This window comes from Callospermophilus lateralis, chromosome 8, assembly GCF_048772815.1.
Source record: "Callospermophilus lateralis isolate mCalLat2 chromosome 8, mCalLat2.hap1, whole genome shotgun sequence".
In the NCBI taxonomy this organism is placed as follows: Eukaryota; Metazoa; Chordata; class Mammalia; order Rodentia; family Sciuridae; genus Callospermophilus; species Callospermophilus lateralis.
Window position 1 is genome coordinate 125,761,520 of NC_135312.1, and position 24,332 is coordinate 125,785,851.

The window sequence follows — 24,332 nt, forward strand, 5'->3', positions numbered from 1 at the left end:
ATCCTGTCCTCTCACAATAGACTACCCTTAACTGATTAACAGATAGACCTCTCTTTACGTGGGTTAGCAACACGCCCTGATGGTTTCACAATGGGGCCTGGGGTTTCTGGGCTGGGGTCTTTCACTGGAAACTCAGAGCTGCTTTGTTTCCCTGTTTAAGTTATTGGGAGGGAAGGGGTCCTAAGGAGATGAGACTGCTTTTACTGATTGGAAGTCTTCTTGATGAGTTATCTTTTACTAAAGGAACCCTGGAGAAACAAACTGTGGGAGAGATTGCTGGGACCGGCCTAGAACAGAAGCCACACTCCTCGTGGGCAGCAACCATCTTCCCAGCAGTTTGAGAGGTGAACAGTGTAGGTGCCCACCGGCCCTACAATTAACCCCAAGTTAGATGCAGTAAGAATCAATAGTTAGCATTGCTGAGAGTGTTGCCAAGAGGGTGGCTGCTTGTGACCACTCAACTTCAGGAGTTCTGCAGGAAGAGCAGAGGTGAATTCTCAAGCATCTGCCAGTGCTTAAGCGGGATGAAGAGAGCCACCATGTCTCCATGCTGAGCCTGGGGACAAAATGCCAGAATGGTGGATAGGAGAGTGGTGGGGAGGGAGGGGAAGCGGGCAGCCCTCAGATCTGGAAAGTATCTGTGTTTTCCTCCTTATTCCTACCCAGGATCTGAAATACTGGCACCATGAAAAGGGAGTAGGAAGAAGTCTGAGGGCCACGTTGAACCCACCCCTTCTTGTAGTCATTAATGTTTCAGCTCATACGTAAATAAGGGAAAGAAAAGAGATTTTAAAATGTAAAACAAAGTTTTAAATGCACAGGGATGGGTCAGATACACTAAAATGCGAAAGAATCACTGAAAGTGGTTGAAAATAATGGACTAGGACCAAAAAATTATTAACAAATGTGACTTTGAACCATCAAAACATGAGCTTCAGTGTTGCCTTGATTTGGACAATTACTAAAAACTAAAACTTCCATGGTTATAAGTTGGTGATTTGAGATCATTCAATAAATCTATGAGAAACAATAGCTCAACTTTGGAACAAGTGCCTTTGGAACGATAATTTAAGATTCTTAAATTATTATGAAATCTCATTTTTTTTCACTGTTTATTGACACTGAAAAGTCTGAGTTTTTTATTTGTTGGTAGTTCTTGCATTTATTTATCTGGATATTTACTGGATATGCAGGAAAGATAATACACATTATCTTTTAAAAATAAATATACTGCATTTCTCACTGTTAACATGTTAAAAACACATACTACAGACGTACTTTCCTGACTTTCACAGATTTTTTTCTTTTCTTTATCATTATCTTTATTAGATGTTTGTTGGGAAAGTATTTTGTCTAGAAAATGACTTCCTTTTTTTCCTTTTTTAAAAAAATGGTTCTAATTAGTCATACATGACAGTAGAATGCACTTTGTCACATCATAAATAAATGGAGAATAACTTCTCATTCTTGCGGTTGTACATGATGCATAATCACACCAGTTGTGTAGTTATATGTGCACATAGGGTAATAATGTCTGACTCATTCTACTGTCCTTCCTACTCTGTACCCCCTCCCTGTTTTCACTTCCCTCTGCCTAATTCAAAGTAACTCTATTCTTCCCTGACTCCCTGACCCCTTACTGTGAATTCAAGCTCAACTGAGTAACAAGATCCATACGATACAATGGGGGCAGGTTCCATATAGGTGGTTTCATGTAAATGGACCATAAGAGCAGTGTCCTGTCCTGGTTTTTCAGTGCCCCTTTCATACCACGATGAAAACCTATCATAAGAAGTCTGACAGTCCCTCCTTCCTCACTGAGAAGAAGCCTCTGTTTCTCAAAGCTCAGTTTTATAAAGTTGGGTATTTTTCCAGCTCTAGGAAATATTTAAAACAACAACAGGTGAAAATTCAGTATGGTATATTGATGGGCCAGATCTGACTACTTAAGCCTGCAGCTGGAGAAGGTGGTCACATTACTGATCACTGTCTCCAGATGGCCTCCTGAGATAATTGGAGCAATGGCTAGGGACACAGGCCAACAACACCAGGGCTCAAAGTTTGTCTTGGTTTAAATGATGAAACTGTCAAGATAGCACCTGTTAATTTAATTCTTTCATAAAAGAAAATGATTAATATTCTACTTCTAGTATATTTTAAGTTTTTCTTATTTCTGAAATTTATCTTATATGGAGTTGGTCATACACACTGTCTTCTTCCAGGGAAAGATAACTTTGGAGCACTAACTTCCATTCCTTTTCAATCTTTGCTCTATTTTGCTTTGGTGTTTCCAAACTCCTTATTTACAGATATTTTTGTGCCTGTAAATTTTGTAATTTAACTGATGTCAAAACTTTCCTCTTTTGGGCAATGCATAAAGGTTCTCTTTTGGCTTAATTTGGTTTGTTGTAGGTAAGTTTCCATTAGTGGAAATGTCATGGTATTTTATGTCCATCTTCCCTAGCAAAACTGACTGAGAAAAGTGGACTTGCTAATGCTGGAAAATAATAAAACTATACATGTAGTTTTATGGAAAAAAGGACAAACTATTTTAAGTAAATGTTTTATTCACATGAAAAAGATCTAATAAAACTGAACATAGACTGACATGGCAGCACATGCTTGTAATCCCAGCAACATGGGAGGCTGAGGCAGGAGGATCCCAAGTTCAAGGCCAGTCTCAGTAACATAATGAGACCCTTTCTCAAAAAATAAAATGACTGAGGATGGAACTTAGTGGTAACACAGCCCTGGATTCAATCCTTAGTACCAAAAAATAAAAGTAAAAAAAAAAAAAAAAAAAACCAATATGACCACAGAGTTAACTCCCTAGATACTTTATATATTTTTTTAAATATTTATTTTTTAGGTGTAGATGGACACAATACAATATTTTTATTTCTACGTGGGGCTGAGAATCGAACCCAGGCCCCGCCGGTATTAGGTGAGTGCTCTACTGCTGAGCCACAATCCCAGCCCTGATACTTTATATTTTTAAAACTAAAAAAAAGCATGGAGAACTTTTTCTGGGGTCACCCAATTAAGACATAAATCCACTTGTCCACCATGCCCAGTGTTTTGTTTTCTCACTTTTTTCCCCCTGACTTAACCACCCAATCATCCCTTCAACTTTGTTTTAAAAGCATACTGGATTTGGCTATTCAGTGAAGAAGATGTTCTGAGAAGAGAAAGAAGAGAAGGCCCTATGATGCTGTGGGCGTGGCTGGGACTTCAGCTTTGGAAGTAATGATTTGGCACACTGACTTCCATGGGAAAAGGTTGTGATGGGAGAAACGGAGAAGCAGGCTCTAAATTCAAAGTGCAATTGCCTGGCATAACTTAGGAGGCAAAGTGGAGTCACAGTCATTGTGGATTCTTGGAAAACATTTCTCTTTGGAATCAGAAGTTTGGCAGCAGGACATCTGAGTCTTGGAACCAGAGCTTCATTGAGCTGTGAGGACTGGAAAAGCTATTTAAGTAATCAGCGTAGAGGAAATGTTAGAAGCTATGAAAATTTATGAACTTTCTCGGGGAGTGAACTTAAAGGGCCATGGGTAAATACACAGCCATGGAGCAACTCCAACATATGGACAAGTGGGAGGGAGAGAAGAAATCAAAAGTGAAAGAGGAGGAAGGAAATGGAAAAGCTGAAAAAAAGTAGGGAAAATTTGAAAAAGACTCAGTTTTGTACAGTGTCAGAGTAACAAATGAGGAGACAATTTGAAGGAGATATCTATTAGGTAAAATGATGGACAATTAAAAGAGACTTTAGGATGTTGTTGTAAAAATCTTTTTTGAGCTTCCAGACTCAGTGTTTTTGGTAAACTACAATTACAACTTTTCAGTTGTTTCAAAGGGGGAAAGTAAATTAAATTGCTTAGTCTTTCTTTTATTTATCCAAAATTAATAGATGAACAACTTTTTTTTTGGTTCAGTGTATTTGATGATCTTTTTGTGTCTCTTATGAGAAACTTGGGAAAACCTCTTTATCCTTGAGTTTTCCAACCAGTTTATGTCTAATGGTTGTGTTAACCTTTCAGTCCAAGCTACTCAAAAATGCCGTGATCTCTTTGAATCATTCAGTCCAAAAAACTCTTAGACAATGATTTAAGAGCATTCTATCTTTAGAACTGTCTTTTGGCCTCAGCTGGGGAAAAATATTTATGCTTCCTTATTAAATTTCTGTTGAATTAATTGGGAGAACAACCATTGTGGCTTATAGGTGAAAAGGTTTTCCTTTTTATCTTTATACTTTTATAGAAAGAATCTTTGAACATGTCTCCTATAATTTCTTATTTAGTTTGCTAAAATAGAAAAAGCTAGCTGGACAAGTAACAAGGCTCAATTTGCATGAATATTCCTTTAACCCCTGGAGCAAAGGCTTCTGCAAAGGATACTTCTTAACCTCCAGGTCAAACTCCTCAAGAGACGCTGAAGATTTTTTGGAACAGAATGTATAAGAAGGCACAGATTGAGGTCACAGGGAAAATATAATTTTAAGTATAACAAAGATTATTTTACTACAGTTGACTTTTGATCCAGTTACTTAGGACCCTTACTCCAGATTTTTGTGTCAAAGGATATAAATTCCATTCATTCATTCCACAAATATGTAGCAAGCACCTACTAGGTGCTAGCTAACAGAGTGAAAGCAGAGATCTGGAGAGACAAGCTTAGATTTTAATGACCCTCATGTTTTAATGTGTAGAATCATGCAAAAAATAAATAGTCAGTTTTGCATATTACGTGATTAGAACTTGGACCTGAAGTGAGAAAATGAATCATGGAAAGGTCTCTAGCAAAAAAACAAAAACAAAAACAAAAAACAAACCTACACAAAATAGAAACAGCAAGAGAGATGTTATGCAAAAGGGAATGAGCTGGGGCATATTGGAGAATCAAGAAACATTGTGGCGAAGGAGTGGTGGAAATCAAGCTAGAGGTGCTCAGGTCTCGATCACTAGGGCTGGGTCATTGGGATTTTATTGCTATGGGTAGTGGGACGCCACTAGAGGGTTTTGAACAACAGCATGGGTCTGATTGTATTTTTAAAAATATCCTACAAGTGCTTTGTGTAGAGTAACTCTCAATGGGACAAAAGTTAAAGGAGAAGACTCGGTTATTGATGTGCAGGAGAGAGTAAATTGAACTAAGATGGTAGCCATGAAGGGCAGAAGTGGTTCAAGTCAACACATGCAGCATAATCGATAGTAAATTGAGAGTGCCAGCCTATGTATTTTTGACAGATCTTCTTAAAAACACAGAAGAGTATTATTCTTCATGTCAGCATGTCAGTGCGTGGGTCAGAACAGAAAAAGAGCTATAATCATATAAACAGGGGTCCCTGGAAGGAGAAAAAGTCACAAAAGGGTAAAACTCTGATGGGGAATATTGATAATGGGAGAGGCTGTGTTTCTGGGGGAACTGGTGATATATGGGCAATCTCTGTGGTTCCCCCTTTAATTTTTCTGTGATTTTAAAATTTCCCTAAATACAAAGTATACTTAAATAAAAGTGGGACAGTTTCCTTATTTTAATGTGAGCTAGACAAAAAAAATATTAGGAGTTCAGATGATAATAAAACAGCAGGATTTGGGGGATTTTATAGACCTTAAAACAAAGACCAGTATTGTGATGGTTGCTATTTTATTTCTTCCACTAAATGCATTTAAAAATTATAGCAAAGAAGAAAAGCAGTTCTTTTAAGTCCCTTTATCTAACTATGTTTCAATACCTTGTCTGTCTGTCCATCTTTCTTCCTTTCCCGCACCCCTGCCGGCTCTCTACCTTTGTGACAAGCACATCTTCTTTTTCCTTGCTGCTCACTGGACCATTTAAAGCTTCATCTCTTGCCTCTCCAAACTGCCCCAAAGGTCCATATGTCAAAGGCCTGGTGGCCAGCCTGTAGTGCTGTGGGGAGACAGACCCTGGGACCCTTAGCTAGCAGGAGGGCCTCGTGGGAGGAAACTGGGTCTCCGATGGCATCACCTCCTCTTCCTCTGTTTTTCCTTTCCTGGTTGCAATGAAGTGAACAGAAGTCCTCAGCCACAGACTTCCACCATGAGATACTGACTGCTCCATGCCAAAGCAATAGCACCAATTGTGCATAGACTAGACCCTCTAAAAATGTGAGAAAGATATGATTTTCCTCTTTTTAAATTTATTATTTCAGGTATTTGTTACAATAATAGAAAGCTAATAAACACACCTATATTCTAACAAACTTTTTTTTTTTTTTTTGTGGTGCTAGGGATTGAACCCACGTCCTTGTACATGAGAGGCAAGTACTCTACCAACTGAGTTATATCCTCAGCCCCACTCCTATATTCTAAAGACTGACCACAAACTTTAAAATTACTTTATATCACATTATTATGATTATTATTCTTGAGGCACTGTGAATTAAACTTAAAGGCCACATCTTCAATCCTTGTTATTTTTTTTATTTTGAGATACAGTCCCCACTAAGTTTGTTGATGCATCCATGAAATTGAGATCCTCCCGCCTCAACCTCCTGAGTTGCTAGGATTACAGGTGTGAACTACTGTGCCAGGTTATGATAGTACTTTTGAAGTCATTTTAGCACTTGCAGAGTTACGGATAGCTTTGCTTTTAGAGTACTTTTTTAATATCAAAATTATGTTTGCCAGAGAAAAGACCAACTGACCAGTTAAATTTGAATTTCCAATAAACAACTAATGTTCTTTTAGTATAAGTACGTTCCAAATATTTCATAGAAGATGCTTATACTAAAATAAGTTTTCTATATTTTTATTTTTCAAATCTGGCAACCTTAACCCAAGTTCTTTCAAGAAACTCTCAAATGCATTTTTATTTTTGGTTTACCCTATATTTCTTACTGTCAAAACACATCTATTTACTGTTGCCAAGAATATCTGTTTATGTTAGAATTTCCAGACTCCCAAAAGGAGCGTTCTCCTGGTTCTTATACCAATCTCTCTTTCCTTATCAGCATTTTCTAGTTAGTTTTAAAGAATGCAGTTCATATAATGAATGCAAACATCTTAACTTGTGACCCCTATCAGTAACAGGGGCAGAGCTTGTGACTTTGGTGCATATGGATTGAGGAATCTGAGCCAGTACTTCAAGTGCTAAAAGGGAAAGCATCCTTAATTCTCTTTTTCTCCTTGAGGAATTTATTTTCTTCAATAGTTTGACCAAGCTTGTACTTGAAATAACACATTTTCTTTCTTCTTGGACTTTGTATATACCATACATCTCCTGCAAGGCATGAAGTGACTAGCTGAATATTTTTAAATAATTGGGTTGGAGTGAGTTTTCCCCTCTCATGAACACACGATTGTCTTGCTATTGCCCTAGGTATTGTATTGCTTTGATTATTTTTCTTCCTCACATTAAATGCAAATGCAATGGACCATTTGGTGGTTTTTCCAGCTCGTGGATAGCATGAGACTTATGATTCTTAAGAAGAAATGCTTATAATCTAAATTCACTTTTGTATTTTTATGTCTGGTTCTGTTTCCTATCTTAAAATGGCATCTTGAATGAACTTCATATAGAGGCAATCTTTATCCTCATTGAAACCTCCTCCCCGCTTCCAGAAAGGAGAAGAAAGACTTTTCTTTAAATTATACTTTTCATCAAACTGAAATAAACTCAGGCAGTGAATCTGGAAGTCTTTGAAGGGAGAGAGAGACACACACGGAGTCAGAGAAAGAGGCAGACCTTGTTTCCTTGCAGTTTGCAGATGTTAATTATCATGAATATGGGGGAGGAAGCTGAAGCAGCTGGCATGGATTTTTGACAACCACATTTAAATTGTTTATAATAAACTCTCTCCAATAAACATGGGTGTTCAAGATGCAAAGATAGATTGTGGCATCTGAGAATTTTTAGAATTGTGTGTACCCAGAGACTATGTAATAGAATGCAAAGTCATCTATAGAGAGAATGAAAACTGCACAAGTCAAGGGTGGGCCCCTTGAATAAGTGTTGAACACTTCACTGCTTTCAAGGTGTGCAAGTCTTAGATGAAACTCATGAGAGATCTATTGTGAGAAAGGCCCAGGTAGAATATTCTAAAAAGAAATGTTAATATTAACTCCCAATATTCTCATTCAGAAATGCAAAAGGAAAGCAAAAGAATTCCTTGGAAAAATAGAAGCACTAGAATTTTATCATCAACAAGAAAAAGTCATACTTCCAATCATACAGAATAAATTACCTCTGATTTAAAAGACAAATATTGTAATAGCTTAACATTTTGTGAAAGAAATATACAAGTTGAGTGTCCCTGATCTGAAAATCCAAAATCGGAAACTTTTTGCATGCCTACATGATGCCACAAGTGGAAAATTCCATACCAAGAAGCTTTATTTCATGCACAAAAGTATCTCAAATATTGAAATCACCTTCATGCTATGTGTATAAAATATATATGAAACATACATTAATTTCACATTTAGACTTTGGCCTCATTCTCAAGCTATTTCATGATGTATCTGCAAATATCCCAAAATCTGAAAAAAAATCCCAAATTCAAAACAATTTTGATTTGAGCATTTTGGCCAAAATATATTCAACTTGTATTAATATACCATTTTCAACATTTGGGGAACTTTTGATATTCCGATTCAGATTATTCTAAAGAAATTGAGTACATGAGGAGAAAGAATAAGTTATGAGGCAAAAAATTTCAGCAGAATGGGCAGAACTTGGACCTCCAGTCACCTGCTCATGTGTGTATTATAAATATGTGTCTAGAGCCTACTCTACCCAGAACAGCCCCAGACCCTGGAGATATAATGGGGAGGGCACAGGAAGGTCCTGCATGGCTTCTCAGAGATCATGGTTCTACGGATAATCAAATGTGAGTATCGTTCACAGACTGTGTGACTTGTGCAAGGGATTTAACTTCAACTTCAGTTTGTTCTTCTACAAGAAAATTATACATGTATATTATACATATTATGTATATATATTATATATATGCAGATAGATACACATATATAATTTATTTCAGGTGATTTTTTAAATAAAATATGTTGGGATGTACTGTAATAGGATTTTGTGTGTGTGTGTTTGGGGGTTTACTATCGACAAATGTATGCAGTAGTGCAACTATCAACACAGGCATGGTATGGAACATTTGCAATTGCCCTAAAATGTGCCTAAATGTCACTTTGTAATCACTCCCTCCCTGAAACCCAGTCCCTGCCAAACACTGGTCTGCTTCCTGTCACTATAGTTTTGACTTCTAAGATTTCATATAAAGGTAATAAAACATTACATTTTTTTATGTCTGGATTCCTTTGCTTTGAAGATTTGTTTTAAATTTTTAACTGTGCTGTTTTGTGTACCAACATTATCTCATTGTAAGAACATTCATGGGTGTTTTGTAAATTAAGTAAGGAAGTTCACATATAGGCTAGTCTGGAGTTCCTGATTAGTAATTATTGAATGATTAGTAACAATCAAATCACAAATAATTCTCATACCCTAGATATTATTTTCCATTGATATTTAAGGAATAATATTGTATTCAAGAAATGATATTTTGGGTTCATCATAGAGGTTCAGTTATAAATGAAATGAGAAGTTGGGAAATTTATCTGGAAGATTGAGGCTTCCTTTGATTCAATTAGTAGACATGTTCTGTAGATGGATTTACTAAGTTACATTCCTTTTCTCAATTCTGCTTTCACTCTCTGTGTGTGTAGATAGTGCCATACTTAGAAATATATAATCTCCAAGGGTCAGCTTTTATTGTTGCAGACATGACAATTTATGTTGTTGCTACTTCAGCAATCAAAGAGTCTGTTAATGGCATCATAAAACTTGACACACCATTTTTTTTTTCCTACAGGGAAGAAAATTAGGAAGTTTAATTTCAATACAGAGATGGAACTCAGAAAAGTGACCACAGATAAATCTACAAGCTATTTTCAGAAAGAGGTTTAATTTCCCATGTCTTATTCACTATGAGTATATTCTCTGAAATTAGCTCATTTTATGTGTGATCAAAATCCAAAGAAATATTCATGTTATGATTTCTATAATCCCCGAAGTCTAGTCTCTTCTGTGCCAAGAATTTTGAAGCTAAATTTGGGGCACAGCTTGACCTATAATATATTTCTCATTTAAAAGTGTATATACAGTGGTTCAGAGTTTGAAATTTGGATTTGGAGTTTGCTTTTAAGAACTGGTGATCAGGATTTGCAGATTTCAACCTCAATTCCCAAGTGAATCCAGGGTGTATTATTGAGATCAGTAGGCTGCCTGCAATTGCAACCCTTAGGCTTGCTGCTTAGACTTAAATACCACTTATCTGAAAACGGCTTAATCAGAACTTGTGGAAATGTCACTGCCACTTATACAAAACATGTACTCCATCAAGTGTTACATTCGTCTTTAAAATATTACTTCGTGTGCTAGTTTCATCGTTACTATGTTATTGATTATCAGAAGTTTTAATCTTAACTTGAGGTTTTTAATCCTTTCTATGCTAGTCCTCCATTGAAGCTAGGGATCACTGTTGTGTACCCACTATAGCACTGTGGGGAGAGCTCAAGAAAGTACTCATGTCCTTTTAAAAGTGTGTCCTCCTCAGCATGAAAAAAAAAAAAAAGGACAAAAAGGGCATAATTAGGCTGGAAAGGGGCTAGATTTGGATCAAGGCATGACCAGTATTCCTTTTGTATTTCAAGTTAGGCCCATTTCATCTATTTGAAAACCTACCATGAAAAGAGTCTGTAGTTCAATGCTTGGAACTGTGAATAAAATGAGATAAAACCACCACCTTCCCTTTTTCAATATTAGCCTAAGAATTCCAGTCTCTCTTCTCTCGTTGTTGACACTGCCATCAGGAATCAGTGAGAGGGTGACAGAAATGTGTTTACACTTGTGTGTGTGTGTGTGTGTGTGTGTGTGTGTGTATGTGTTTGTGTGTGCATGTTCCCATTTTTCTCATCCAGTTCAATATTTTCTATTTAGTTTGGCTTCATAGTGAAAGGCAGAGGTAAGTCATAAACAAACTTCAAACTCGAAAAAGGCATAATTATTGCAAAAATGTGAAGGGAACATAAAAACAGACAGAAACCTTGTCTCTATAACACAAACTGTCCCCATAAAATAAAGCTTTTTGAGTTGGTCACTATGATTCATTTAAACAACAAAGTTCCATTTCCAAAGAAATTTTCTGTGAAAATATATTGTATTTTAGTATCATCGTATTTCTTGCAACTAATCTTTGTAGTTTCTTTCTTGTCTTCTTTCTGCCTCACATAGGATAAATTCCTTAGAGAATTTATATAACCAGTGGCTTTAAAATTTTTTGTTAGTATGACTGCAACAAAAATGTGTTTTGTATTGGAACTGGATGCACAAATATATACTTGAGTAAATGTATCAAGTTATGCATATTAAATAAAAATTAAATGTTAGTTTTATAAAAACAGTAGTTACATGTACATCATGAGTGATAGCTGTTCTGCTTCATCCCATTCTATTTAATTATTTTTAGGAATGTTCTTTATAAATTACTGCATTTATCTCACAACCTATCAATTGTTTTGGAAATCAGGTATTAGGAAACATGGACGTATGTGATGTATTTATCCCCCAGTGGCTTGGAAGAATCTATGCAGGCTTGAAAAACCTTTTATAATATGATCTCCCTGCAGTATATAATTCTGATTTTTATAGGAAAGGGAAATTGTGAATTTTGAGTCACTGTTGTCACATTGAGATTTTTTTTTCTGCATCTAAACTGTTATTTAAATCAGAAGTCCTGGCTTCTAGATTTTTCCCGGCTATATATTAGTAATGTGTTCTTGGGCACTCATTTCACCTATAGGAGCCTCAAGAATTATGTGTTCACATAAATAGATGCATAAATAGATAATGTGTATATGTATATGTTTATACACACAAACATATAATATACATTACATATATGCATATTTGAGTTATTTTAATGTTTTACCCTGTGCTTGAATTATTTTTGTAAAAATATAAAGAAAATGCATAACTTCTTACTTCTAAGTTTCAGTTTAGGGTAAAAACAAGTTGTGGATTACTTATCAACAATAAGTTATAACCATGTGGTTATTTCCATATTTCCAATCATTGACCTTTCCATAGTCACCATAGAATTCCCCAGCTCTGCTGCAGAAAAACAATGTTTTGGCAGGAATGTAGCTCAGCAGTAGAGGGCTTTTCTTCAGTTCCAGCCCCAGCACTGAAGAAAAAAAGTTTCCATCTACATTGTCTTGTTAGTAGAGCTGGTAAACGTTGGAGAATCTTAATTGGAATTCAACATGTAATCTCCACTTAATGTCTAGCCAGTAGCCACTAATCCTGGCCCTAACATCTCTCTCTCTCTCTCTCTCTCTCTCTCTCTCTCTCTCTCTCTCTCTCTCCCTCTCTTTAAGAAAGAAAAGTATGTTCCTGTGTTCCTGTTAACTGGGACTTCTTTATATGAGACACTGAAATGTGAACCATGATATACAATGCTTTTCTTCTCCTCTATATTAATTTTTTAAAATTGTAACTTTCCTTAAGGCTTTATTTTATTAGAATAATTTTATGTTCACAGCAAAATTAACTTTCAGAGAATACCTCCAAACCCCATCTCCTCACAGGTGTATCCAAAGAATGGTACAGTTGATGAACCCACACAAGCACATGGTTATCACCTGCAGTTCATAGTCTACATCAGGGTTCACTCTTTGTGTTGTATATTTTGTGGGTTTGGGCAGATGTATAAATGACATTATACTATCATACAGCATATTTCCAATACCTCCAAAATCTGCTGTGCTCTATTAAACCCTCCTCCACCCAACCCTTTGTCAATCATTGACCTTTCCATAGTCACCATAGTTTGGACTTTTCCAGACTGTCACATTGTAATCGTGCATATGTGACTTTTCAGATTGACTTCTTTTACTTCGTGGTAGGTGTTTGGGGTTCCTCCCTGTATTTTCATGGCTTGATGGCTCATTTCTTTTTAAGATGACTAGTATTCCATTACCTGGATGGACCGTACTTTATCTATCCAGTCACCTACTAAAGGACCTCTGGTTACAGCAATTACAAATAAAATTCCTATAAACAACTACAAGCAGGTCTTTGCACAGATATGTTTTCAGCTCCTTTGGACAAATACCAGTGTGGCCAGTTGCTGAGTTCTATAATGAGATTAAGTTTAGTTTTGTAAGAAATCACCAAAACGTCTTTCAAAGTGGCTATAACCTTATATCCAGCAGAAAATATTAAAAGTTTCTGTTGCTCTGCATCCTCACTAGAATTTAGTGTTTTCAGGGTTTTGAATTTCAACCATTCTAGTAGATGTGCAGTAGTATCTCATTGTTGTTTTAATCTGGATTTCCTTGATGACATATCACATGGAACATCTTTTCAAATGCTTGTTTTCCATCTGTGTATCTTCTTCAGTGAGATGTCTATCAAGGTTTTTGCCCCATATTTTAATTGAGCTGTTTGTTTCCTTATTGATAAATTTTAAAGTGTTTCTGTATTTTCACTAACTATTCTTTATCAGATCTATCATTTGCAAATGCTTCCAGACTATGGCTTGTCTTATTCTGTTGACCTTGTCTGTTGTAGAGCAGTAGCATTAAATTTTTCAAGAAGAAGTATTGCCTAAGAGATCAAAAATGTAATCCACACTTAATAATAATCCAAATACATGGATAAACTTCATTTGCATGTTTTTAAATCATCCTTTTCAGTAAGAGTGATATTTAACTCAATGTAGTGAAAATCAATATAAACATAAAGCTTCCTCTAAATTATCATTGGAAATGTTTCACTTAACATCTTTCCCCCAAAATTTTAATGTAAACCGTTTAAGTTTTCTTATACATTATACTTTAGACCCAATAGATTAAGATGTCTCTATTAAATTTGTTAATTCCTATTCAAGACATATAATTTATTGTTTGACCAAACACAGTACGCACACACAGGACACAAACTTCATGTTTCTGGGCTGTGGTTAAGCCAGCTTTAAACATCAAAGATTCTCATTATACTGATGTGAATTGAACCACAGAGCCAGAGAATAGCCTTTTGTGGGGGAAAATGGAGCTTAAAAGAAATAGCTAAGCAGTTATGCTTTGCCCTGTTAGAGAGCAGATTTCATAGTGTGTACCATGAGATCGTCTTTCTCTCCACAGCCTCATTCCATGTGCCTGCTGGGGTGAGATGTCTTGTCTCAACACAGTCCAGACAAGTCCTCAAGAGCTGGAAGAGTGTTACTGTACATCTCTCTCAGTCACCAGTCACGAAAGTGGAGACTTTAAATTAAAGCCCATTTGGAGATACATATTGAATGTTCACATAAATATTTGATTTAAGGGTAAAGTTTTAAATTATTAATTACGTAAATACTGTGTGATGGGCATAGGAATCTGAAGGAGTAGGAGAGATGTTAGGTACCTTAAGTCATGGTGTCAAGGGCCTCAGGAGATAGGTGCTTTGCTTTCTCTTTTTCCAATAATAATACTTGTCTCCACTTGCAGATGCTTTATAAGGACATTAAATGATACATACTGCTTATAAATCTATAAAACTCAGTCAGATAAAGAAGAACCAAAGAACTGGAAAGTGCATATGTGCGCACCACTAAACTAGTTTTTGCCAAGGGGATATCGAAGACAAAATTTATTTTTTGTCATGAATAAGCCAACTCAAAAGATGATTCTGTCCAAAGTGAAGGGTGATGCAGCAAGTGATAGATCGTGGCACAAACTCTAGATTGAGCTACTCTCACTTGATTTAAACACACTAAAGAATAAACTCAAGTAACTTTCCTCTCCAAAACAGTCCTTCAGATGAGAAGGGTATAAATAAGATTTGATAAAATTTGAGATTCCACAAGTCTAACATGAAGCCAGGGAAAGCATCCAAATGGTTTGGAAACTTAAAAAGTTAAAAACTTTCAACTGTAGGGTTTCACTTATTTATGGCTATCAATTTTAATAAAATTATAGCCACTAGCTAATAAATTATCTAATCAGGTGACTAATCTAATGCTGATTACGTTATTGTTATGCATCAGTCACAATCAGTGCAGGAAACAGAAACTACACTAGTTAAAATAGAAAGGGGTTTAGTACATGTTTGGGAGCCTAGAATATCACTTAAAGGCATAAGGGAATAAAACTTGTGGTCTATATGGGATGTCAGTAGGTTTCAGTTTGGGTCCAGAGTATCACAAATATGTTGTTTCTCCTTCAAGTTGGAATATTATGGGGAATAGATGCTAGTGGCAGAATTGCCCAGTGACCTCAAGGTTAGATAGAGGAAGTAGAGGCCAACCTTCACATTTGTCAGAGCTCATTTGCTCACTGCTCTCTGCAGCTAGAGCCAAAGCTATAAAGGTATGGCAGCAAGGTTGGTATGTTTGTGTTCGGTAATAAGAAGAGGTGAGTATGCTTATTAACACCCTAGAAGAAAATCCACTGAACTATTAATGATATCTACATTGTGAAAGGCAATGAGATCTTGATCCTTAATGAATGTCAATTTTTTAACTGAAAAAGTCATCAATAACAATTCTATGTCTACTGACATATTAATAGTTTCTTATTAATGCATGTATTAATACTTTCCTATTAATAAATAACAAATTATTACAACTTAATGGCTTAAAGCAATCTACTTATTAGCTAACACTGTAAGTCAAGAGTCTGAGCATAGCTGAAATCAAGGGATCCTGAGGTTTGGGAGCTTTCAGGCTGGTTTGGAGGAGACTGTACTTCCACACTGGCTGAATTACTTTCCTTGGAGACAGAGAATTCATAGAGCTTGCTTCTTCAAGGTTTCTCTGCACTCAGGGAAAGAAGCCCTGCTTTTAAATGACATATTTGATAAGGTTAGATCTACCCAGGATAATGTGTCTTTTATTAACTCAAAGTCAACAGAGTAGTCCTTAATCACACCTTAATCATGGGATGATATCCCATAGTACTCACAAGTCCTGCCTGTGCTGAAGGAGAGGAGACTACACGAGGACATGAGCCATGCAAGTCTGCCTAAAATGCTACCTACCCACAAGTGGAACAAGGGAGAGCTTACTCCACTGGGAACTTTCAGCCTTACACTAAAGAATACACCATCTCTAGGGGTTCTTGTGATGGCTTTCTGAAAGTATCAAGACAGTGCGTTTCTGAGGTGGAAAGTGAGGGATCATGACAAGTAAAACTTTTCTCTATAGCAGAATGATCAATTGAATAGATACAATTTAATTCCAGAATTTTCTATTACATTATTCCAGGACTGTAAGTTCCTATAGGGTGCATCTTGGCATTTCCTGTTAATTTAAAAGCAAGGAAACTGAGAACCAGAATATGGATTTTACATTTTCGCATCTAGTTAGAAGTGTAGCCATGATCAGAGACAAACTTGACCCTTTAAAAGTCCAATGATATTTGCCATAATACCATGCTATATAAGCCATAAGATTTTCATTGGAAAATTTTCTTGTTAGAATTGCATATAATTTTCCATATAAGAAAGGCATAAGACACCAATCTTGTGCCTGATGAACTGTTTTAACTTTACATATTTTCAAATGGGGACTTGTGATTATTCTATTATTTCTTTTCATTTTTTTTTCTTTGTATCAGGGATTGAACCCAGAGGTCTTAATCACTGAGTCACATCCCCAGCCATTTTTGTCATTTTGTGAGACAGGGTCTCCCTATGTTGCTTAGGATCACACCAAGTTGCTGAGGCTGGTTTTTTAACTTCCAATCCTCCTGCCTCAGCCTCCCAAGCTGCTGGGGGTTCTTTGATTTTTTTTTATTATAAAAAAGAATATAAGCTGCTGGGTATGGTGGTGCACACCTGTAACCCCAGCTACCAGGGAGGTTGAAACAAGAGGATTATACATTTGAGGTCAGCCTCAAAAACTTAATAAGGCCCTAAGCAACTTAGCAAGACCCTATTTCAAACAAAACAAAAACAAAAACATGCAAATATGCTTCATGTCTTGCAAACTTTATAAAATAACAAAAACAGAACAGAAAAAGAAAACAAGACAAATTTCAAGCACACAGTCTAAGTAGGAAATTCTATTTGACTTGTTGGATTAAGGAACCATAACGAAGGGTGAGCCAGGATGATGAAAGGAGAGGGTTTTAAAGTCATTGATGGGGATGGGATGGCTAAAGAACAGATGGTCCCTTTATGTGCCATGTAGTAAAAAGCAAGCCTCTTCTAAGGGGTAGGGGAAAAACTGAAATTAGTCAAGGAAATAGGAAGGGAAGCTTCTCTTTTCATTGTTATCTAAAGTTCTTTTATTTCTTTTCAAATTTTCTTATCAATATGTCATTTTGTTAGATAATTTTTAAATTGTTTCTTAAGTTCATTGTTTTAAACTGAGACTGCCTACTCTTCAAAACTGTTTAAAATTAATGGATTAGCTAGGCGCTGAATAAGGAGAAAATGTCTTAACTAAGATATCAATCTAAGAAGTTTTGGCCTAAGTATTGTCACTGAAAAGTAACAAAGCTCTGATCAGAGATGTTTTGGTTGGAAATGGTGCAGAAAGAATTCCAGCCCCTGCCACATATTGCAAAGAACTCCCTGGTGCCCCTACATCACCACTTTCTCAGCCTGAACTGAGCCAACATATTGTTTTTCTGTCCAAGTAATTTTCAGTAACACCCACAGAATCCCCAGCAGTGATTGCATCTAACATAACACCTGGCAAAAATTCAACTTAATATGAGCAAAATGGCATCACAGAATTCATGACTCTGAATAAAACTTCCTCTATATTCTGAAAGAGAGGCAAGGAAATGAAGAAGCCTATGTTTATGAAATTAAAAAGTCTTCAGCCACTAATTTCAAGACAAAATAAATAAATAAAACATGCATTTTTAATAACCTAGTTACAGGATCACTAAGAAAAGCGAAATTATCCAGTTCTACCCAGAGAGTGTCTGCATGGTAGTAGAAGTTTAATAATTAAAACCAAGTCTCTTAAAGAAGCTGATTTCATCAGATTCAAGAGACATGTAAGGAGTCTGTCTTGTGTTGTAGGGACTGAGCTGGCTTCTTCCACTTATATTGTTATTTCCAATCAGAGATATTCCACCAAACATTGATGAATTGCCATTTTTTAATTTCACTTTGTGGCATACTATTATTTTATACTCTGTAAGCTAAGCTCACAATTGGACTTAGTTTGTCATTCAACGAAAGTTACCATTGTTCAACAAAACAGACACGTAAGAAAAAAGGGGACTGCAAGTTGCCAGAACATTTGCACCATTTTGCTCAGTTTTTGATGCAATAAATTGCTCTGTCACATGGAAAATCGGTCACCTAAAGGTAGATTTTTCATGCACAAGACTGGATGCCCACAAATCCCATTACTACATAATAGGATCTATGAGGCCTCATTTGAAAATGTGCCCCCCCATGGTCTAAGCTGAATTTTGTCTCGTGCATTGTCATATGAATAGCCCCACTGTTGGCTCCATCTCCACAAGCTGACAGCCCAGGCTTGGCTCCACTATAATGTTTTTTTGTTGTTGTGTTTTGTTTTGTTTTAGGTGGAGTCCTTAATCACGTTAGATGCTATTATAATTCCTAGGCCAATCAGACAGCTTGCCTTTGGTGTGGCCATTCTTCCTGGGTCCCGCTACTTTATGAGTAATAGACTTGCATGACATGGGCGAGATGACATTATTCTTGCAACATAGTTTCTTTGTGTCCAAGAGTTGATGCTGTTTTTCTTTCTTTTTCTCCCCCCCCCCACCTTCCCATACAGAAGTCTGGAACACACAGGAGTGTTCAAATAGTTAGAAAACAGAAAACTTATCCATACATGTTTGCTTGTGATGTTGTACTATTTTTCTTGTGTTCTCTGAAAGCAACTCTCTCAGTATCAACCCACTTTTCTATTTCTTAAGTTAAAATGGGATAAAAAAAATTGTAAAGTAAAATCTGCATTTACATTGTAAAAATTTCATGTTAGTTTTGGGTATTAGTAAAACATAGTGTTTAAGAAAATGGCCTCAAGAGTTAAGGAAATAATGCAACTATGATTTAATACTATCCCTGTCTATAGGAAGTCTGGTTAAGCCTTAATCACTGTTGCTATTAGAAGATATTATGAAAGTAATATAATTTCTTTGCCCATATAGAAAATTAAGATAGCAGGTCACACCTTTAACAAAGATGATAGATGTGTTCTATGATAAAGTTGTGCGTTTTTAAAGAAAGTTCACATAAAAATATGCAAAGAAAATAAGGCATTCCATGTAATAAAAATATTTTAATTTTCAGTTATTCTGGTAACATTCTGCTTTTTATGTTCCATGAATTCTCTTAAAACCTTATAATAATGTTTTAAAATTCTTCATAAAGCAAATGATGTAATAACATATTATTCAGATAGACTTGCTTTCCCCAAGCATACATGGATATATACCTAAGGACCATCCATAAAAATAACAAATGGGAAGATAAGAAAGTAATTCCCCCATGCAACTTCCCAGGGGAACTCAAAGCATATCCATCAGGAATGAAATAGGCTTCTTGCCAGCACAGAAAAACACCTGCAAAAATTATGAAACATAAGACACTAACCTCTTTGTTCTATGACAATGTAAAAAATCACACCTTTTCCAGAGAGTTCCAACACCACATGGGAAAGTAATGGATACTGCACACCAAGCCTGCCTGCTAGACCTGTGGTGGCCCCAAACATGGTTTCCTGTTGGCATCTTAGAATCAGCTCCAACAAGAGCTGCAGTACTTTCAAAGTAGTCCCTCCCTATCCTGTACAATTAAACCAAATGAAACCCACATAGAAATCTTGTATCCACTAGTGTTTTAAAAAATCATGGTCATGTGTATATTGTCTAATAAAGAGACACACAGCCTCTTTCTGGCCCATTCTGAGGTGGCTGTGTGGCAGATGCACAGTTTTGCCACATAGGATGCAGAAAAACCCATCAGTCAAAACAGTCACCTTCATTCTGTATCTTATTGTTTGACAAAGTAAACAATGCTCTACCCTCAACACACAAGCATGCCAGCTACAAGGATTTTTTTTTCTTTTTTCTTCCTTCTAATCCAGGAGAAAATTTAGACCAATTACATTTTCTCTCTCTCTCTCTCTCTTTTTTTTTTAAGAGAGAGAGAGAGAGAGAGATAATTTTTTAATATTTGTTTTTTACTTTTCAGAGGACACAACATCTTTGTTTGTATGTGGTGCTGAGGATCGAACCTGGGCCGCACGCATGCCAGGCGAGCGCGCTACTGCTTGAGCCACATCCCCAGCCCCAATTACATTTTCTCTTTATGCAATGGGGCCAAGGTAAATTCTTTGGGCAGCCTTATTCCCAGAGGTGCTCAAGGGATCCATCTCCTTGTTCTTGCCTGATATGAGCATGGTTTTTGCTCAGTATCTCTGCTTCTGCTTTAACTCTAGCATGTGTTGACTGTCTCCTTCCCACACAGAAGGAAAAACAGATGAGAAGATGATTGCCCAGATTTGGGCCCCAAGAAATAATGGTTGGAGATTGTGGGCCAGTATAGAGGGTACTTATTAGAATAAATCAGAAATAGAAAAAGAGGTGTAGAGACGTCAGAGTAGGAAGGATTCAGAAAAGAGGAAAATGAAAAGCAAAGGGGAGGTGGAGAATTTGAAGTTTTTAAATAATTCTAAAACTAACAAAGTGACCTTAATTAAGGGGGTTCATCTATAATGTGGTATGATTAAGGGTTTCTCATATAATGGAATTATTTGGAATATGTTCAGATAATAGTTTGAGAAAATAAATCTGAGACTATTTCACAAAAATCAAAAGTTTTAGTTGTAAGTTGTTACAGCCATTTACCAAATGGAAGGCCTAGAAAAGGCTTTACAGGCTATGAATTATTCTGTACTTTAGTCACTTCCGATTTCTTTCTGATTAAAAGAAAAGTCCAGGATAAAGCCTAAAGTGTAGGTACTGAAAACTTCTTTTGCCCAAGATGTGTCATACCTCTTAGTCTTTTAGGTTGCATGGCAATGACATTAATACTTCTTCAAGTCCTAGAACTCTATATTACTTCCATTGTCTAAAGATTCATCATATCCCTGGCAGCTGAGGATTGACACAGTGCATCTGAGACTCAGTAGGCTGTACTCCCCTGTATGATGAATCAGCAGTCAGGTCCTTGCACTATTTTCTCTGCAGTTGGAGATTCTGCTGGCTGTAGCCACTGGCTCAAAATGACCCCAATTCTTTACATGTTCTGGTATGTCCTCCCTTTGCCATGTGACTCTAAAGTTCTTCCTATTAGAGGGATATGGCATATCCAGTTTCCTGGCTGTGGGTTTGGCCATGTGACTTGCTTTAGTGAATAGAACATGGCGGGTACAATGATGTGCCAACTAGAAGTCCAGGTCCCCAAAAGTCTTTCCCCTTCAGTTTGGTCTCCTTGTCCTCTGTCACTGCTGAGTAGAACTTGCCTTGGATACTCAACTTTTCCATAGAGATGACAGGTGGAGAAGAGCCACATGAGCCTGGTGTAACCATCCCCAAGAGATCCCACAGATACATGAGCTAAATCACTGTTTTAAATGATACTGAGAACTTGTGGGTATGTTTTACAAATGATTGTCATAGCAGTATTTAACAGATAAACTGGCCCTCTATAATCAATCAACTCTTTAGGGACCAGGGGCATGGGGACAATGCCAAATATTCCAGGCCACCCTCTCCTTTCCACTGGTCTTTATTATTTATTTATTTATTTATTTATTTTTGGTCTCTCTGTTCTGTGTACAGTGGCTTCTTATCAAACTACAGATTCCTTTTTACAACTTTGCTTAATCTTATTTTCATTTTGATATAATGAAAAATACATAGTCCATTTAAAGGTAAAGAATGGATACATGCAAACTACATCCAGTGTCTAAGATCATTCAGATGTATAATCCCTAAAACAAAACAGAAACTTTAAACCTGCCACTGAATTATCAGTCTCACCTCTTGGGATGATACAAATTAGGATGAGTAAAGAGTAACCAAATTGCACTCATTGCTGAAGGTGGAGGTGTCTTTGGAACCAAGCAGAAATGGGTTACTGAAGCTAGGCACCAATTACTTATATAAGCTTTGGAAAGTTAAGTAAATTTTTCAAACATCTTTGTCTACTTGTGCTAAAATGTGGATATCACCTCTTTCTCAGTTTATTAAGAGGACTAAATGAGAAAAACATTTGAGAGCACTTGACAAATTACAGGAAACCAGTAAATGTCAGCCCTTTTTCTTTTTTCTAACCAGATATGTACCCTGTTGTGTTTCCAACTTTATGACACCCTCCTTGTATATTTGTTCAAAGAAACATTGTATTTCATGGTCATTATTATTGATAAACAGCACGATTTACCACAAACAATAAGAAATTTAGTATTATGTCATATGGAACTGTGTGAGACTCAGCCAAAGGAACCTGAGCACATGTTGATGCAGATGGATACACCCCTTGTTTTACTTTGATTTGAGATTCAAGAGAACCTAAAAACTCAAAACAACAATCATAGAGGCCTGTCAAGTTTACTTTTTCTAATTATTATTGAGTATCTTGTGTTCTTTCCCAAGTTTCCCAAGGGGATAGACAAGAAGTTGATACTACTGACTTCCATCTCTTGAAAAGTTAAGATCTTCATTTGGCCTTTGCACATAAAGACAGACTCCCCCCTACCCTTTAAAAATCCATAGTTTAACATTATCTTAGATACTCACTATGGGCGAACAAAAACATGTTAATATGATTGTGTAAATGAAAAAACAAAAATTGGAGGTGTTTTAAAATATTAATATAGTATTTCTTGTTCTAAAAGTTTAAAAGTATAGTAAGTTACTTTTTCTCTCTTACAGCTTTTTGCAATAAGCTGTAGAAAACATGAGAAACTATATTTCAAGATTTTCTCTCCTATATAATCCCCTCTCAGATGTTTTCAGACACTAAAGAATTTTCCAAGGATTAACCTTTATAAAGCATCTTTTAGAAAAGAATACACAAAAGAAAAAGAAAACTATGTGAAATTTCCCAGAGAAACTCTTTCTAATTTACACTAATGAGTGTACAGGTCATATGGAAAATTAAACACCAAAATCTAAATTTTCAGGGCAAGGGAATTTATGCACACAAATCCTATTACCAGCTAATGGGATTTGTGTGGATCCCCAGTGACCTATTTAGAAAATGTATCCCCTGCTGTTTAGATGAATATATCATGTGAACCAAACCTGAATACATAGTCCTTCTGTTGGCTGTATCTCGGATCTGTCAAGTGATCCCTCTATGATTTCCGCAGGATGCTGGCAACCAAATCAGTACGTATATCGATCTCACTGACAGTGCAGAATGACATCTATATTTTCTCCCTCCTCTGAAATTTGTTTCAAATAGTTTTTAAAGGTTTCTTCCTCCCTTCTCTCTTCCTTCTTCTCATCTTGCTCCTCTTTCTCCTTCTTGTCTACCTCCTCCTTTTTATCACCTCCTTTTTTCTCTCCTTCTCCTGCTTCACCCTCTCTTTTTCTTCTTGTCCTCTTCTTCCTTCTTCTCATTCTTGGATGCAGAAAGGAAACAAAGGAACCATTAAAGCATTGGTATTCTTTTTATGTGGGCTTCATTGAAGAGAAAGAGGCTCTTGTTGCAACTGCGGAACACATCACTGGTGTGGCTTCAGAATTATCTGTGATACGTATATAAAAAAATTTGTAAAATTTTTTGTATTTATAAGACAGGCGCATTGGGCATGAAGAAAATGAAATCCCTGGAGCAATTGCAGATGTGGTAAGGTTTGCTCTTGGTGACCTTGAATTCACTTTGTGCAACATTCCTTTTCTAAATAGCTATTCTTTGTGGGATAGGAGCACATACTACTCTCATGCTGCACTCTGATGGGACCCAGAATCACACTGCAGATAAGATGATTGTATTCTTCCAACTGATTTCTGCTGACCAGCTGATATAAACACTCATTTTCTCAAGTGTACATCTCAAATTCTTTTTTGGCACATGCAATCTGAAAAAAAAATTAAACTAAATCAAACTAATAAACAATTGAAGTATTTCTCTTTAAGTGTCTGAAATATGAATGTGTTTATAACTAAAGAATTAAACTATTCGATAATGATAAAATACCAGCTTATATTTTAAGAAAATGTAAGGTAAGAAAAATTTGGATAATCAATGTTTGTTGGTATCCCTCAAATCATAGCACACTCCAGGAGTAGCCAGATCATTTACATCATTCACCTTGCAGAGGGCTGCCCTTTGAAATAAATCCAAGATGGGCAAAACCGAAG